A 17,260-nucleotide genomic window follows, 5' to 3' on the forward strand; every position below is an offset into this window, starting at 1 on the left:
TATTACCCCTGTCTATATATCCAAGTTTTCCCCTTCCTCTTCTCCTTTAGGCTGGTCCTTTTCTAAATTTGCCGGCACTTTGACACATCATCTTTATGAATGTTCCAATGTATTGAGTTTTTGGAAATCTGCTTGGTCTACTTGCATGAAAATCTATTATCATTACAAAATGTTTTTCTAGGTTCCTCCTCACCCGACTTTGATGACTCCACTTCTATTTCTTTATTATTCGACCTATTTATTGCATTAGCGTTCAAAGTTATTTTTTCAGCGTGGAAAGATAACTCCAAAGTATCTTCATTGACTTGGTGGAACTTTATTTGTGATGAACATAGAATTGCTAATGTCTCTGCTTCTATTCTGTCTCAGAAAATCAAATCTGACCTTCTTTGGCTACCATTCACATCTTACCTTTCTACACATGCTCCTATGCCTTAATTTTCTTTTCTTTCTACTCTCTTACAAGGTTCTTAGAATATTTTGTATCCTTTTTCATTCCCTCACTCCTCCTCTACTTCCCTTTTTCCTTCTTCTTTCTCTTCTTTCTTTTTCCCTTTTTTGTTTTGTATTTTGCACTTCCAAATTAATTGATTATTTATTGTTTGTAATATGGTTTTTAGTTCTGTGATTGTTTTTGCTCTTGTTCATTCTTGATAATTCAATAAAAATTTCTTAAACAAAAAAAAAAAAAAAAAAAAAAACAATGGTGATAAATAACATATTATACTCTGCACATCTACATACATGGTTTATGTCGTGTCATTTTTTTCATGTGAAATTGTTTTAACAAAAGGTACCTAACCAAAACCAGGATGCAAGAGTTAAAATTAGTACAACAAGGTAAATTCACACTGAAGAAATATTGTGATTATTTGGAGAGTTGTTTTCCTCTATAAAGTAATTGATACATTAATTTGTAGTGCAGTAAATGTGTTTTTTCTCCTGTCAGTTTTGATGTACTATGACAAAGTATGTGTGAATGCATGTTTATTAGTAAAGCAACTCCAAATAACATGAGTTATTGGGCCACAGTTTATTTCCCTGCTTGTCCTGGGGACCCCAGGGTCATCTATTGTTTTTTTGAGACTAGAGGAGGGTGCCTCCCTACTCCAGTATCATTAGGCCCTTGGGACCCCACCCATCCACCAGGGCCAATTTTTTTGGGAAGGGATAAGTGTTGTGTGCACCCCCTGAGCCTCATTAGGCCCTGGGGACCCCATTGCCCAGGACCTTATGTATTTTAACAGGAGGGGGGGGCACATGGCCCTCTCCCCAGGCTTTGTTAATCCCAGGGGACCCCATCCCCTAAGGACTTATGTATTTTAAAGGGGAGGGGGCCACTTGCCCACTTCCCTGATCCTCATTACGCCCTGGGGACTGCATCTCCCAGGGCCTTATGTATTTAAAAGGGGAGAGGGACCGCGAGTCCCCCCTCCCCAAGCCTATTTTGACCACAGGGACCCCATTGTTCTCCTTTTGAAATAGGTGGGAGACCCGGGGCCCACCCAGAGCACCTACCATGCACACATTAAGGGTCGCAGGGGAATCCCAAGGACCTCGCAGCCCCAGCCGACTCCCCTTATACTACGGGAGCTGGCATTGCTCCCACCCGTAGGGAGTAGCTATTGATGCTGCTCCCTTCAGGCTGGAGCAATTTGTTGATTTCTGTCCCAGCCTGCATAGGTGAGGCCAGGGAAACAGATCTCAAGTCTGCTCCCAGCTGGTGGGAGCATTTTTAAATCTCCCGCCAAATGGTAGCAGGCGGAAGCAAACACGCTTTTCCTACCATTGCTGCTGCAGCCAGGGAAACTACTGGGTCCCCAGGACAATTGAAGGCTCAGGGTGGGGTGCCGTGCAGCTCTTCTCTAAATAATTAATTTGGACCCTGGGGAATGGTGTCCCTGGGGCTGAATATGGCTCAGGGAGAGGTGCCCCGTGCCCCCCTCCGCTAAATTATTTAATTGGACACCAGGATATGGTATCGTCGGGGTCGAAAAAAGCTCCAGGAGTGTGGCTGTGCACCCCCTCCCCTTAAATATACACTACCCCAGGGGAATGTTGTCCCCGGGGACCCTAAATGGGCTGGGGAGGCGGCCCTACCGATGTCCCCCTCCCCATATATATTTGTTAAACTGGCCGCTGATGTTTTTTAACATTTTGGCCCGTGGGGAGATGGGGGGGTCCCTCTTGGTCTCCCCCTTGGGGCCTAGGGGTGCAGGGTACCTACCCTGCCCCCTTATATCTTTTTTTTTCAGACCAGGAGACTAAGTCCTAGAGTCCTCTAATGGCTGCCAGCCACATTTTTCTCATGTTGCTGGCAGCCAATCAGAGGGCTGGCTCCCACAGGAGTTGGACTCTTGCTGGAGCGAGATAGCCCAAGGTAATAATAAAGCTCCCATGGCCAACCAGAAGGCTCTAATTTTAAAATGGCTCTCCTATGAGACTCTCTGGGCCTCTCGCAGACTCAACCAGCCAGTTGTTCTTTAAACCTTAATTTGTCAAGAATTACTGAATGGGTTTACACCAAATCACAAAAGCACAATCTGCGAACCCAGATCTAGCTACCTGCCGAATCTGGTATAATTCCGTTCAGCAGTTTGCCCCCTCCCCCTTGACGGATCACCCGAAACTTTCCATACACAAACTAGTCAAAAAGTAGCACCTTTTTGGAAAGTTTTGTGGATATTCATCAATCAGACCTATTTCTACTATCACAACTCTATCCAAACTTCTCGAGAAATATGTTCATACTCAACTTTGTTATCACATTTATCATTTTCAACTCCTCAACCAATTCACTTCACTTCACTTTGATAGCTTTATTTCGGTCGATGACCATAAAAGCACAGATAAAATATATACATACAGATAAAATACATAAATAGTTCAGCACTTGAGATAAAAAGTTATTAAACAGAAGTTATCAAAGAAGCAGTAATAAGCAATTGAATTTCATTAATATTAAAAGCAATTGATTAATTAATTTATCAGGGCAGACCTTCTTCGCCACATACCATATAAAAAGCGAGAAACAGAGAACACAATTGGGGGGGAAGTGTCATAGCGTAGAATCCTGCAGGCTTGGGCACATTGTTCTAGGCCCAGATTTCTGCACAATGGCACAAGCCAGGCTCTGCGTATTTCGTTGTAGGCGGTACAAAAAAATAGAACATGAACAAGGTCTTCTTTGGTTTTGTAACAGACAGGGCAAACCCCCTCTCCTCTTCCCGTCCACTTACAAGTCAATTCCCCAATCGGAAGACAACCATACCTTAATTGGATATATAATTTCTTTGCCATGGGGGGCTGAATCAAGTCTAAGAACTCCTCCCTGCTAGGTATCAATTTTATTTGCAGGAATTCCATGGTCAGCCTACCCATAGATGATAGGCGGTATAGCCGATCCAAATTATACTGTCTAAATAGAGCTAGCAACTCCGTTCTCTTTACCGCTGTACAACTTTCCTCAGGAGTCTCCCATAATTGGGGAGGACCTATCTGATATAATACAGCCTTAATATGAGATAGCCAAGGTATATTTCTACTCTTCAGCTGGTCCCAGATTGCTGAGAACTCGGCTCTATAATCATCGAGCTCTGGTGCTGTCCACAACCTTCTCCAATACAGGAGGGGTCTGCTCGACAGGAGTTCAGAGATAGGCTCTAAGTCTAGGTCTAGTCTCAGAGGTATCAACGGGGTACTCTGGGGTAGCCCTATCAGGTTTCTAATAAATGTGTGTTCGACCTTGGAAAGGGTCAATACACGGGTATGACCCCAGAGCTCTGCACCGTACATTGCAGCGGGTCTAGCTTGGGGTTTATATATTTCGAGACCTGGGGAGACTGGTTTGAATAGCGTTTTCCTTTGAAATTTGTTTATACCCCCCGCTATCTGTGCGAGCCTCAAGGCAGATTTAACTACCTGTGGGCCCCAGCCAAAATCTTCAGTCAGGGTAACACCCAGGTAAACAAAAGTGCCAACCCTTTCTAGTGGGATGCCATTTAGAACTGGGCAGGGGCGGGTGCGTTTCGGGGGGCCGAATATCATAAACTTTGTCTTTTCTAGATTGATCTCAAGCCCCCGCGAAGCGCAGAATGTTACAAAGCCGTCCAATACCCTCTGGATGCCTGTAGAGGTTCGAGACAGCAGTAGAGTGTCATCTGCAAACATCAAAGCAGGCACCCGTCCAGATGACAACCGAGGGACATCGCTATTCTTGACATTATCTAGCTCACCCACCAGACCGTTGATGTAGAGGCTAAAAAGCGTGGGAGCCAGGGCACAGCCCTGGCGTACTCCTCTAGTAACGGGGAAGCGGTCCGAGAGTTCTCCATTTTTCCCACAGCATACCTGGGCGTAGTTCCCTTTGTGAAAATTCTTCAAGACATCTAGCAAGTAGGGCGGGAGATTAGATCTTCCAGGACCCTCCATAGACTCTCTCTAGGCACGAGGTCAAAAGCAGCCCGTAAGTCTACGAAAACCAAATAAAGGCTACCGCCCCCCAAACTTACGGTCTTCCAGAACAGGACCTGTAATCTAAAAAGCTGGTCCAGAGTCGAGATCCCAGCTCTAAACCCTGCCTGAAAGGTACTTAATATCTTATTCTCCTCCGCCCACCCAAGTATTCTATCTAGTATAATCTGGCCCATAAGTTTCTGCGTAGTATCCAGGAGACTTATTGGCCTATAATTTGAGGGAACTAAGGGGCAGCCTTTTTTATAAATAGGAACAATTTCAGCCTCAGCCCAGGTGTCTGGTAGATTTGCTCCTAACAGAACTGCATTAAATAATACAGCTAAGTAGGGTCCCCAGATTTTGGGTTGGGAACGAAAAAGATCACCTGGCACTTTATCGAGTCCTGGAGCTTTATTAGGGGGCTGTCTAGCAATTGCGGATTCTACTTCCTTGATTGAGATACTCTCAACACTTTCAGAAGTCAACGGCATCCCGGTGCCTAGGTGGCCAAGCTGGTCTCCATAGTCTGGAAACTCCTGCGGACAATACTCGTGTGTGGGATCTAGATCCGGTGGGGCACAGAATTGATCATCTAAATGCATTGTCAGAGCCCTATTCGGACGCTCCAAAATTGCGACCGGGGGGGAAGAGTACAGTGTGGCAAAGTGTGTTTCCCACACTGAGGGAGCAATATTTGGCAGAAAAGATTCCCCGCTACCTCCTATAGTGGAATTCACTAATGCCCAGAAAAGTTTAGCATCTTTTGTCACTAAGGCATTCCTCAACGTTTCCCACCTCTCTTCTTCCCATTCCAACCTACTCCTGGACAGTTCCTCCTTATATGCTTGTCTAGCATCTCTAATATTAGGCTTATTTTTCATGATTGCTGTAAGAAGATTCTTTTTTAATTTTCTACAGACGCTATTAAACCAAGGATAAGCTTTAGGCACATACCTCTTTGCTCTGGCTATTGGATAAAAGACATCTCCCAGTACCATCACTAGCTGTTTATGTATTTCCACTGCCTGTGTAAGCCCTGTTTCGGCAGCCATCTGGGTTATCAAGGGTATCGCTGTTTGATAAATTTTTGCGAGTTGTAAAGGTGACATTGCCAAGTGGGGCCATTTCACCCTTCTGCGGTTATTAGTTAATACAAGGGGAGGAATTGCCACAGTTAGTTTAGTCTCAGGGGTTTTTAACCCAAAAGACCCTGGCTTCAAAGTTAAGATCAGAGCGTTATGATCACTATCCTGCCTTTTTTCAACTTTGAAGTCCTTCAGCTTGTCCCAATTTTTAGCTTCTATCATTACATAGTCAATGATAGAGACCCCATCTGTGCGATTGAACGTCCCTATTGCTGGGCGATCAGAGTCCGTTCTCCCATTGCATGCCCGCAAGGACGTTGCAAGGGAGAGTGATTTTACTTGTAGCACCAAAGGTGTCCAAGCTCTTACTGGGGAAATATCGGGATCTGGAATGTGCCATAGCGCATCTACCTCGTCCTGTTCACCCTGATCCACCCCACCCAGTGGTTCGAATTGACAGTTAAAGTCCCCACCAAGAACTATAGAAATACAAGGATCTAGCCCTGAGATAAATGATACCAACTCATTCAATGTGGCTGATTCTTTACCATTTCTAATTGGTCTCGAATAGACGTTTATTAATGCTACTGGAGGATTATCTGGGGGTTTTAATAAAACACATTGGAAGTCCAGGGATTTTGTTGGTATTTGCACAGCCTGGGTTCCCAAATGTGTAGCTATCCATATCGATAATCCACCAGAGGGACGGCCTTTACCTGTGGATGTTGCCAAAATATTGTAGGTAGCAAAAGTCGAACTGCTGCTATCCTCCAATGCCCAGGTCTCTTGCATTAGGCAAATATCAAATTTAGCCATAAATGCAGCCCAATCTGGGGTACCCAACTTATTTTTTAGGCCAGCTATATTCCATGAAACCAATTTTATACAACCTTGTATCAAATCATCAGAACTCTCAGCGGCCAAGCTACTTATATTAATTTCCCTACCCACAGGTATCTGATCAATTTGTGAGTTGCTTGTAAGATCTACTAACGGTTTTTCTTCCTCTGGAACCCTTGCCCGGCTAGGGGCTTTACTAATGACTTGTTGGTCTAGTTTTACGCCTAAACTAAGTCAATCTACCTCTTCCAATACACTGAATCTATTCCAATGTGGTTGTATCGGGAAGAGGGGAGTACGAATAGGCCAACCTTCTCTATATATTCCTCTATTTTCCGGGTTACAAGATGGAAGGTAATGCCCCCTGTTGGGGAACCTGGCTCTAGGGCAGTGTGGTTCCAAGCTAGGGGTAGGATAAAAATATGAGAGATGTAGAGCAGATATTTGGGTATTTTGTCTGTAAGTGTCAATACTACATATATATTGTACAGCAGTGGCGTCCCTGAAATTTAAAATTATTACATCCCCCACCACAGTCTTTGGATTCCTCCCAATCCAGCCCACTCTTCTAGCCAGCAAAATTTCACCTGAAATATTTCCTGGTAGGGGTCTGTTTACTGTGAGCCACTGGATGCACTTATTTTTTAACTCACCCTCCTTTTCTCTTTTACCCTCACTTAAGGGTGGTACACCCGCATGTGCGACGACAAAAGGTTGGGCTTCGGGGGGGTAGATTTATTGTTGGCAACTGCAGGGGAGTGGTTTCTAATATCATATTCCCTTTCGTGGGCATGTTAGTGTTATTCCTCAGTTCACCTGGCTTTGCTTTAGTCAGAACTTTATTGGCTGTACTTGCCAGATTTTTTGTAGATTGACTACTCTTTTGCTGAGAACCAGTACTAAGGAGGTCTCGGGGTGGGGTGGATATAAGTCTTTGGGTGTCTAAAATTGCTCCCATATTTGCAATCTGTGCAGGTGAGCTATTGGTTCCAGCTACTGGGTTACAGGAAACTTTATGTTGTTAAGCTTCTGTAGCAAGGGGCACAGGAATTCTTTGGGAGTTAGCTACCTCAATTTTCCCTCCGCCTCTGGTATTCAGCATAGAAATCAATTTATCAAGTTTTGATACCAGGGGCTTAAGTTGCGTGATAATTGTCCGTTCCAGGGAAGTTTGTAAGTCCGAGACCATATTAGCAACCCAACATGGTATTCCTGGCGTAGAATCAAGTAGATTATCAGATGGAGTCACCAGGTCATGATTTATATGAGTATTTTTAGTTGATTTAGTTGGGGCACTATTTTTCTTATTTCTCGGACAAGGCTTACATGTATCCACCCTTTTCTCTGCAACAAGAGGAGAGCTCAGAGTAATAGATCTGCCATGAAGATCTTTAGAATTTTCTGTAGGCGCCTGACTGCAGGGCAGATCTATATAAGATGATGTCATATAGGAACTGGCCTCCAACGCTTCAGTCATAGTGACTGAAGTGTCTCTTTCCTGTCTTGAGATGTATAATGATGGCGTAATAGAGAGCCGTCTCTCAGTGTTCTCAATAGCGTTAGCCACAACACCAATGGTCTGCTGCAACATCTTGTCAATAGCAGTCAGCGTAGGTAATGGTTGGGGATCTGTAGCTAATGACTTGGTGTGTGACCGTGTAACAGGGGTTTTAGCTTTAACTTTCCTTCCCCGTTTCATCATTTCCTCAATTAACAGATGGAGCGAGTAAAGTACAATATAGAGGTAAATCTAGCACTATCAAGCAGTAAATAAGATTATCTGTCCAAAATGTTGTTAATCTCTATTCCATCAATGGAGCGTCTTATACATAAATAGGTAGTTAACTTATCCAAATGCCAATAATAAATACAGTCCAGTTAGAAGCCAATATGGAGAACACCATACTAACCCACAGTCAAGAACCAAGAGATGTGGCCCAGCCCGGCCTCTTCCGGCCCCGGACGGCCACAGACGGTCCCGCCCTTGTTCCGGGCTTAGTCCGGTGCCCGCCCGCGCGCGTCCCACGACGCGGAGGGAGTGCCGATCTCTTATGCGCCTCCGGGCGCGTGGGTGTCGTGATTAGGCGCCGGGGCACCTGGGAGGTGTAGTTTAGACCTCTTTCAGGCCGCGGAATGGAGTGGCGGCAGCGGCGAGCCTGTACCCAGCAAGGGAGCACCAACTGAGCCTGCAGTGGAGGAAAAAGGGCATCAAGAGCAGCCCCGTCGAAAAAGGCAAGTCACTCTGGCAGGGTTTCACACTTTCCCGCTCCACCGAGGGAGTGCCGATCTCTTATGCGCCTCCGGGCGCGTGGGTGTCGTGATTAGGCGCCGGGGCACCTGGGAGGTGTAGTTTAGACCGCTTTCAGGCCGCGGAATGGAGTGGCGGCAGCGGCGAGCCTGTACCCAGCAAGGGAGCACCAACTGAGCCTGCAGTGGAGGAAAAAGGGCATCAACAGCAGTCCCGTCGAAAAAGGCAAGTCACTCTGGCAGGGTTTCACACTTTCCCGCTCCACCGAGGGAGTGCCGATCTCTTATGCGCCTCCGGGCGCGTGGGTGTCGTGATTAGGCGCCGGGGCACCTGGGAGGTGTAGTTTAGACCGCTTTCAGGCCGCGGAATGGAGTGGCGGCAGCGGCGAGCCTGTACCCAGCAAGGGAGCACCAACTGAGCCTGCAGTGGAGGAAAAAGGGCATCAACAGCAGTCCCGTCGAAAAAGGCACGTCAAACCCAGATCTGTTGACTGGGTGTGAGTGTTTGATTGGTTCTGATGCTCCGTCCATCACCACCCCCTTTTGTACCGCTTTGTTCGCCATAAGTTGGCAGGGTATGCTCAGACGTGAGTCCCTTGCTCATTTTGCCACTGGATTCAAGCAAGCCTGGCTGAAGACGGCTGAAATGCCAGAAACCGGTCTTAGGAAGCTTATTTCTGGTCCAGGGAAGGCATGGCTTGGCAGTTTGGGCTGGACTGTTCCCATGAGGCACAGGGTCAGACTGATTTGCATATGGCCATGTCTGAACTGGGGTGGCAGAGTGGGCTAAAGAACGGTGATGGACGAAACCCAGATCTGTTGACTGGGTGTGAGTGTTTGATTGGTTCTGATGCTCCGTCCATCACCACCCCCTTTTGTACCGCTTTGCTTAAGTTCAACCAGCAGACCTTGTTGTACATTGATCTGGTACCGACCGGGTCAGTAATCTTAGGCTCGATCATGAATAGACTTGTGAGTCAATTGCTTTGTAACATTTTGAAATGCTGCTCACATCTTACGTTCTACCTTTCCTTCGTTGCATGCTACCTTTTGCGCAACACACTGATGTCGATCTACCTTTGTCTGTAATCTGCTTTGACTGTTGTTATGTTAATTTCGATTATACCTCCCTCCTCTAGCCTAAACAAGCGGGCGATGATGTACAGCACTCTAATACCCTGTCGGGTCATGTTTGCGCTTTATTAAACTTTTCAAATAAGCAAACAAAACAAACGAATGGTGCCAAGATTGATCGTACCAGCAAAAACGCATTTCCTACAGAAATGTTGACCTAACTTTAAATATCCAGTGGCGACTGCCATTGGGGAAAAAAATGAAATATATATATATATATATATATATATATATATATATATAATTCACTGAAAAAACCATAGGTTTCAGACATGTTATAGTTAGCGGAAATTTTACTGATAAAAAACCAATGAAATTCCCCCGTTATAGTTAGTGCAGGCAACTATAACTCACGCAACCGCAATCCTCTGCTGATGCTAATACTGTATTTAGACACTTATTTGCCCATGTCTTCTTCCATAAATTTTTAGCTATACATATATTAGAAATATTTTTTTTTCATAAAGACACATATGTCATCAGCAGAAGATTGCGGTCGCGTGAGTTATAGTTGACTGCACTAACTATAACGGGGGAATTTCATTGGTTTTTTATCAGTAAAATTTCCGCTAACTATAACATGTCTGAAACCTATGGTTTTTTCAGTGAATTTGCAAGGTTTTTTAAATGCTAATTCCTAACTATAACGTGTGTGAAACCTATGGTTTTTTCAGTGAATTTGTACGTTTTTTTAAATGCTAAGTTACTTTACGCCATTCGTGGCGTGCACGCCCACTTAACGCAGTTCGTTCCGTGCGCGCACGGTGCGCTTCACGCACCGTGCGCGCACGGTGAGCACGCGGTGCGCTTCGCGCACCGCGCGCCCACTTTACGCAGTTAGTGCCATACACGCAAGGTGGGCACGCAGTGCGCTACGCGCACCGCGTGCCCACGTTACGCACCGTGCGCACATGGAGGACATATTATGCGCTTCCTTGTGATAGGTAATCTGTTAAATTTAATTTGTAAGTGATGACAATAATATGCCATGCACAGAGAGTTTTTTTTTTTTTTATTAAAATTTTTAGCGTAAGCGCACCGTACGCGTACGGTAAGCGTAATCGGCGAAATTTTCAAAAAATAAAAATTTACCGTTTTTGGCCTTTGAGGACTCAACTAACATGGCTATGTGCATGGGCGCTGTCTAAACAGCCCCTTTATATGTTTTTTGCCTTTATTTACAGCCCCCCCCTCAGAGTGCGAGAGAGAAAATGGCGGCCGCCGCTTCCTGGTTTCGACCGATTCGAATGTTTACTTAGATGTAACAGCCAATCAGAATCGCGCTCGCGCACGCCACCGTACGCGTACGGTAAGCTTACGGTAAGCGTACCGTAAGCTGGCTCAGATATATATATTGATTTAAAGGCTATTTTCTCAGAATCTACTGAACAGATTTACACCAAACCTACAAAAGGCACTTCCTTGACCTGAGGACTACCTCTCTGCCAAATTTCTAGTAATTCTGTTCAGCCGTTCGGGCTGTAGCCTTGTCTAAAGGTCCTACGGAAAAATGCATGGGAAAAATGCGTTTTGGGACCCCCCTTTTATCTCAGCCCCCGCTTGACGAATCCCCCCGAGACTTTCAGGGTAGGAGCGGAGCGTAGCGCCCCACCTATTTTGAGAAATTCGCGAGGATTCGTCGACCGGCGCCAAAGTTATTCAAAATAGAATGTTGCGGATTTCCTATGGAAAAGGGGTCCGAACTATAACTACCTACTGGCGACCGCCAGTAGGTAATACATATATATATATATATATATATATATTGAAAAAACCATAGGTTTCTAGGCTGTTATAGTTAGTTGGACATTTCACTCGTACAAAACCATTGAAATTCCTCCGTTATAGTTAGTTCTGCTAACTATAACTCGCGCGCCCGCAATCCACTCCTGATGATGAATAAATCAAAGCTGCTTACAAAACTTTGTAGCTACTACGTAAAATCTTACTCCTGTTGAAAACTTTTTCTGCAGAACCAAAAAACTTGTGTGGAACATAATGAACACAAGTCAACTGTCACCTACATATATAGTTACTCCTGAATACAAAGATTTTTAAAGTGTTCAAAACCACTACACAGCTATGGTGCATTACGAGCACGTGTTTAGTAAACACTTACATCCATTAGCTGGACCCAGGCTTTACAAAGGTAGGTAAACAAGTTATATTGTACTTGCCTTCCTCTATGTAAACTATAAAACACACTACCACACTCATTGGATGATGTCTACAGTGCTGCCATCAGTGATGTCATCGATGATGTCATTTGAGAGGTCATCAGTGATGTCATTAAAACATGTCATGAGTTATGTCATATGTGAGGTCACAAGCAGTGCACGGTGGGGGCGCAAGTTATAGTTAGTGCTGCTAACTATAACTGGTGAATTTCTGTGTTTTTTTTAGATCAAACGTTAATGTCATTGACAAATTAACCTAACTATAACGTTACTTTAACCTTTGGTGGTTTTTTCAGTGAATATTTCTATCTATCTATCTATCTATCTATCTATCTATCTATCTATCTATCTATCTATCTATCTATCTATCTATCTATCTATCTATCTATCTATCTATCTATCTATCTATCTATCTATCTATCTATCTATCTATCTATCTATCTATCTATCTATCCATACATACATACATACATACATACATACATACATACATACATACATATATATATATATTGCCTACTGGCGGTCGCCAGTAGGTAGTTATAGTTAGGACCAAGTTTCTATAGGAAGAGCATTTTTTGTTTTGCTTATAACTTTGGCGTCGTTTGATGAATCTTCATGAAATTTTCCAAACTTATTTTTTGTTCATATCAGCTTCTATGTTGAAAGTTGGGGGTGATTCATCAAGGGGGGGCCGAGACAAAAAGGGGGGTCCCAAAACGTGTTTTCTCCATGCAATTTCCATAGGAAACTTTAGACAAGGTTACAGGTTGAACGGGTGAACGGTATTACCCCCAATTTGGCAGGGAGAAGGGTCTTGGTCTAGAAAGCACGCTTTTGTTTATTTGGTGTAAATCCGTTCAGTAGTTTTGGAGAAATATCGCAATTTGCAGATATCGATATTTGGGATTTCTGCCATCTGATTGGCTGAGGCGTTATGAGCACGAGCTTGATGCTTATTGGCTGCGAGCGGTGTAGGCGGTTGCAACTAGGTAGTGTTGGCAGCCATTTTGTGATTCCGTTGAAACGAGTAAGGGGGAAAAGGGCGAAAAGAGTAGGAAACAGGAGGATAGGAGCACTGTAACCTCTGTGGGGGAGTGCGAAGCGAAGTAGTCACTCCTACCGGACTGAAAGTGCAGTGTTGCACAGAGTGACATGGTGCTGAGATGAGATGCTGCTACACTCGGGTATGAAACCGAGAGCCTAAACCGTGAGGTCATTGCTGTAAAGTGATGTGCTCTGGTCTTTGTAGCATACCTGTGGAAGTAGTGTTAGAAGGCGTTTATACCATACAGGGAGTGGTAAGCGAACTACTGACCTCTACCATGCGTTTATACTATACCGGAAGTGGGAAGCAAAGTACTCACGCCTACCGGTGTGAAGACTCAGCGATCAAACTGAGCTGATTGTCGTAAAGTGATGGGCTCTGGGCGCTGTAGCATACTGGCCGCTGTAGTATAACTGTGTAAGTAGTGTTAGTATGCGTTTATACTATACAGGGAGTGGGAAGCAAACTACTCACCCCTACTGGTCTGAAGACTCTGGGATTAAACCGTGAGCTCATTGCTGTAAAGTGATGTGCTGTGGGCACTGTAGCATACCTGTGGAATTAGTGTTAGTTTGCGTTTATACAATACAGGGAGTGGGAAGCGAACTACTCACCTCTACCGGTCTCAAGACTCGTGGATGAAACCATGAGCTCATTGCTGTAAAGTCATGTGCTCTGTGTAGTATTCCAATGTAAGTCAAAGTAGAATGTCAGTATGTAATGCTAATATAATGTAAGTATGTAATCTTAGAATGAAGGGCAGTCATGAGTGGAATCTTGGGGAGTTTATACACGGTGCTGAAGAAGATGGTTGCCTTGCTGTCTAGTCCTGTTGATGGCTGTTTAAGCTGTCTTCTTTTCCTGTAATAAATCTACTTATTGGATCCACTGCTGTCTTCCTCTTCACTACATAAATTTGGTGACGAGCGGGAGAAGATAAAAAGAAGGCAGCACTCACCAAGATTTTGAGCTTGCTTGCGTTCTGCTGAAGACCTGTTTTCTTGGTGAAGCTGTTTCTACTCATCCAGGGTCGTCGGCTCATCGAACTATGTGATCCTACCTCTGGTAGGATTTATATTTTTTGATTTTGGGCTTCCTCTGCCTCTTCACTACACTCTGGTTGCTGTACTACACATGTTCAAGTGGTGTTAGTATGCGTTTATACTAATTCTGTAGTTATGCATTAACCAATGCATCATGGCCCTATGGAGCGCCACCTCCCAGGCGCAGGTCATACAATGTCCCGGGGTGTGCATCCACCGGACATTTATGTTTGCTATTACAGGGCAGGAGCATTGCTTCCACCCTGTGATAGTAAATTCTTGTTTGCCTCGTTGAAGCAAGAGGAGGGAAACCTCGTATCGCTTCAATAAAGCGGATCCGGATGGTAAAAATTGAGAAAAAAAAATATGAAGCGGGGTCTCACCCGTTCATTTAAATGAGCCCACTGGTGGGTAATGTTACGGGACCAATCCTATTATTATATTGTGGGGACCTTAATCTCACATGTAAATTAGGCGCAGGAGGGCACAGAGACGTTTCGCAGACTAGGGGATCGACACCTCCCCGGGTATTGTTTACGAATTGTTCGGGGGGCTTCGAGGTCAACTCAAGACCGGGGATCGGCAACCTCCGGGGCTTTACTTAAATATGCAGGGTGGGCCTCGCCAGTCCTTGAAGCCTCGGTGGCCCTAGGCAGTGCCTTATTGGTTCTGTAATCACATGGGCAGTACTCATGGTGTTATAAAGTGACACACTCATAAAACCCTTGCCGTTGTAGAATTACCCAGGCTTCATTTATGTAATAGTCTGTTGGTTTATATTTGGAAGGTACACCGCAAAATTACAAATGTTTTCCCTCATAACCTCCTATCAACCGCCGATTTTCACAATAAACTACAGACAAGTGTTGCCCGAAAAAGAAGACCAATGCACTCACTTATTTATTGGTAAAAAAAAAACTTTTATTAAAACAACACAAATAAATGGAAACGTAACTTTATTCGAACAAACAACAGTAAAACATGAAAGAAGTGGGTGGGACTCCTCCAGAAGCAGCGTACAAAACCTGCAAGAGAATAAAGAAACATAAGTATGTGTGCCATGTCCAAGAGAAAAAGAAAGGTAGTCAGAATGAAAGGAAGAAAGTGAGAATGGGACAGAGAGCAAGTGGGTGGAAGGGAGAAGGGGAGGTAGAATCAAAAGAACAGAGGGAAGAGGAGACAGAGTGTCGGCCTACTGCACCCAGCCATCACTATTCACCTCCCGTCACCTGTGTGTCTGGGATGCTGGGGTCCGCCAGAAACAGTGCGGTCCAGCCAGTCTTTCAAATGAAACAGAGATATGAATGAGGCCAGAGATTATATTATTATCTACGGCAACATCGCTTGCCTGCACCTGTGCACTCAGGCTGCTGGACCCCAGGCCCTTCCCCCACACTGTGCTCATATACAGCTCCTGCGCACCGAGGCTTCACTGCTCACCTACCACAACCGGTGTGTCCAACGACGTGCCGGTGCGAGCTCAAACTCCAGGGTGCCTCTCAGGGTGGCATAGCAGGTCTCCGGTCTGGGACGGTGTCCTGATACCACGATGGAAGGAATCAGAAAGGCCAGAGCATCAGCACCGGTTGAGCACATGCTGCGTGCTTTTTCAAGCAACTAACTATGTCTGAAAAGGGAGAAATAATATAACGGTGGAAACGTCTTAAGGTAAATTAAGGTTTATTTCACGCTTAAAAGAGAACACCAGTTGAGTGCATCCTTCCTTCTTGAAGTACGATCTACCAACTGTTAGTGGTAATCGTGGTTCAAAGAGGAGTTGGAGTGCACGAGAATAGACAATATGTTATGCCAACGTTCACATAGAAAGGAACAGGGTGCATGCTAGAAGCATAATGTGCGCGTGCAATGCAGTGGCGCAAGCCTGTGCATGTACACTTAGTAGTCAGCTCACTACAGTGCCCCAAAAGCCAACGCCACATGTCTGTAGGGCAGCGCTGCCCGCTGGCTCAGGCCTACAGTACAGTCCAGCAGGTCCTTAAAATGAGACAGAGATGTGACTAAATGAGGTCAGAGATCACATCATTATGCACGGCAACATCGCTTGTTTGCACCTGCGCACCCAGGCTGATGCACCCCACCCCTCCCGCCGCACCGCGCTCAATTGCATCCCCTGTGCACCCAGGCCCCACTGCTCACCTGCTGTCATTGGTGTGTGTCCAAACACGACAGCCAGCAGGGTTCACAATTCAGATGTAGTTTTGATTGCCAGGATGATGTACACCTCATGGATCCCTTTTTTTTATTGCGCATTGTGATACGCGAGGAGGATGCGGCCATATCACCTGAAGCAGTGTGGAAGAACTGGGACATGTGGCGTCGTCATTATCCTATTTATACGTATGCAAAGTGGGCTGGGCTTGTGTACGCCAGGCCAGTGTAGGGGTGTTTATAATTATTCCGGGGACCTGGGCGTTGTTCAGTTCCTGCCTGGGCAGGAAGTGTACTTATGTGTGTGTCCCTGTTGCAGTTTTGACGTCACCCAATCCACAATTTACATCAATGTAGCATGTACTGGGAGGGCGGCAACTATCGCTAATGAGATGCTGTCCGAAAACATTGAATGGACAACATCACATGTCGTTGTCAAGCTTGTGGATATGCGCAGACACGCATGTCAATGGTGTGCGGTATTATTGAAAGTGATGCTATCGCGAAGCGCACACATGTGAATGCGCTCGAATGGAGGGAGGATCAGCAGTGATGCTACGTCATACACAGTGATAACGCTCATTACAGTCAAGCAATGCATGTCAAACAAGAATCTGAAAGTCTCACATATGACACACTACTATACTGGTAAAGCCTGACAACAGAGCATACTGCAACACAAATCTACACATTACTCTTTACTGTTTGTCACATGTGATCTAGGATGTGAACTCTGCCCGTGGCTGATGATACCCCTTCGAGCCACCAATACCCAGGCCGAAAGGCAGCACAATAATGCGCACACACACACACACACCAGGGGCATCGTGTAACACACATTTGTTTTTTGATGTAACGTTTCAGATGCATTGCTATCACACATGGAAGGCTACTGTACAGAGAGTACAGAGAAGGTACTCGCGCTTTGCATCGCGCTATGCGCCTCAATACCGCGCTATTATTTTTAAAGCTACCCTTATAACTATTTGTGTTTTTCTTAGTTGTATTTTGCCCTGATTTTAATAGGATTTATTGTAACGCCCTCACCTGCACTCTAATCGG

The sequence above is a fragment of the Triturus cristatus genome, chromosome 1_1 (genome assembly GCF_964204655.1).
Source record: "Triturus cristatus chromosome 1_1, aTriCri1.1, whole genome shotgun sequence".
Classification (NCBI taxonomy): Eukaryota; Metazoa; Chordata; class Amphibia; order Caudata; family Salamandridae; genus Triturus; species Triturus cristatus.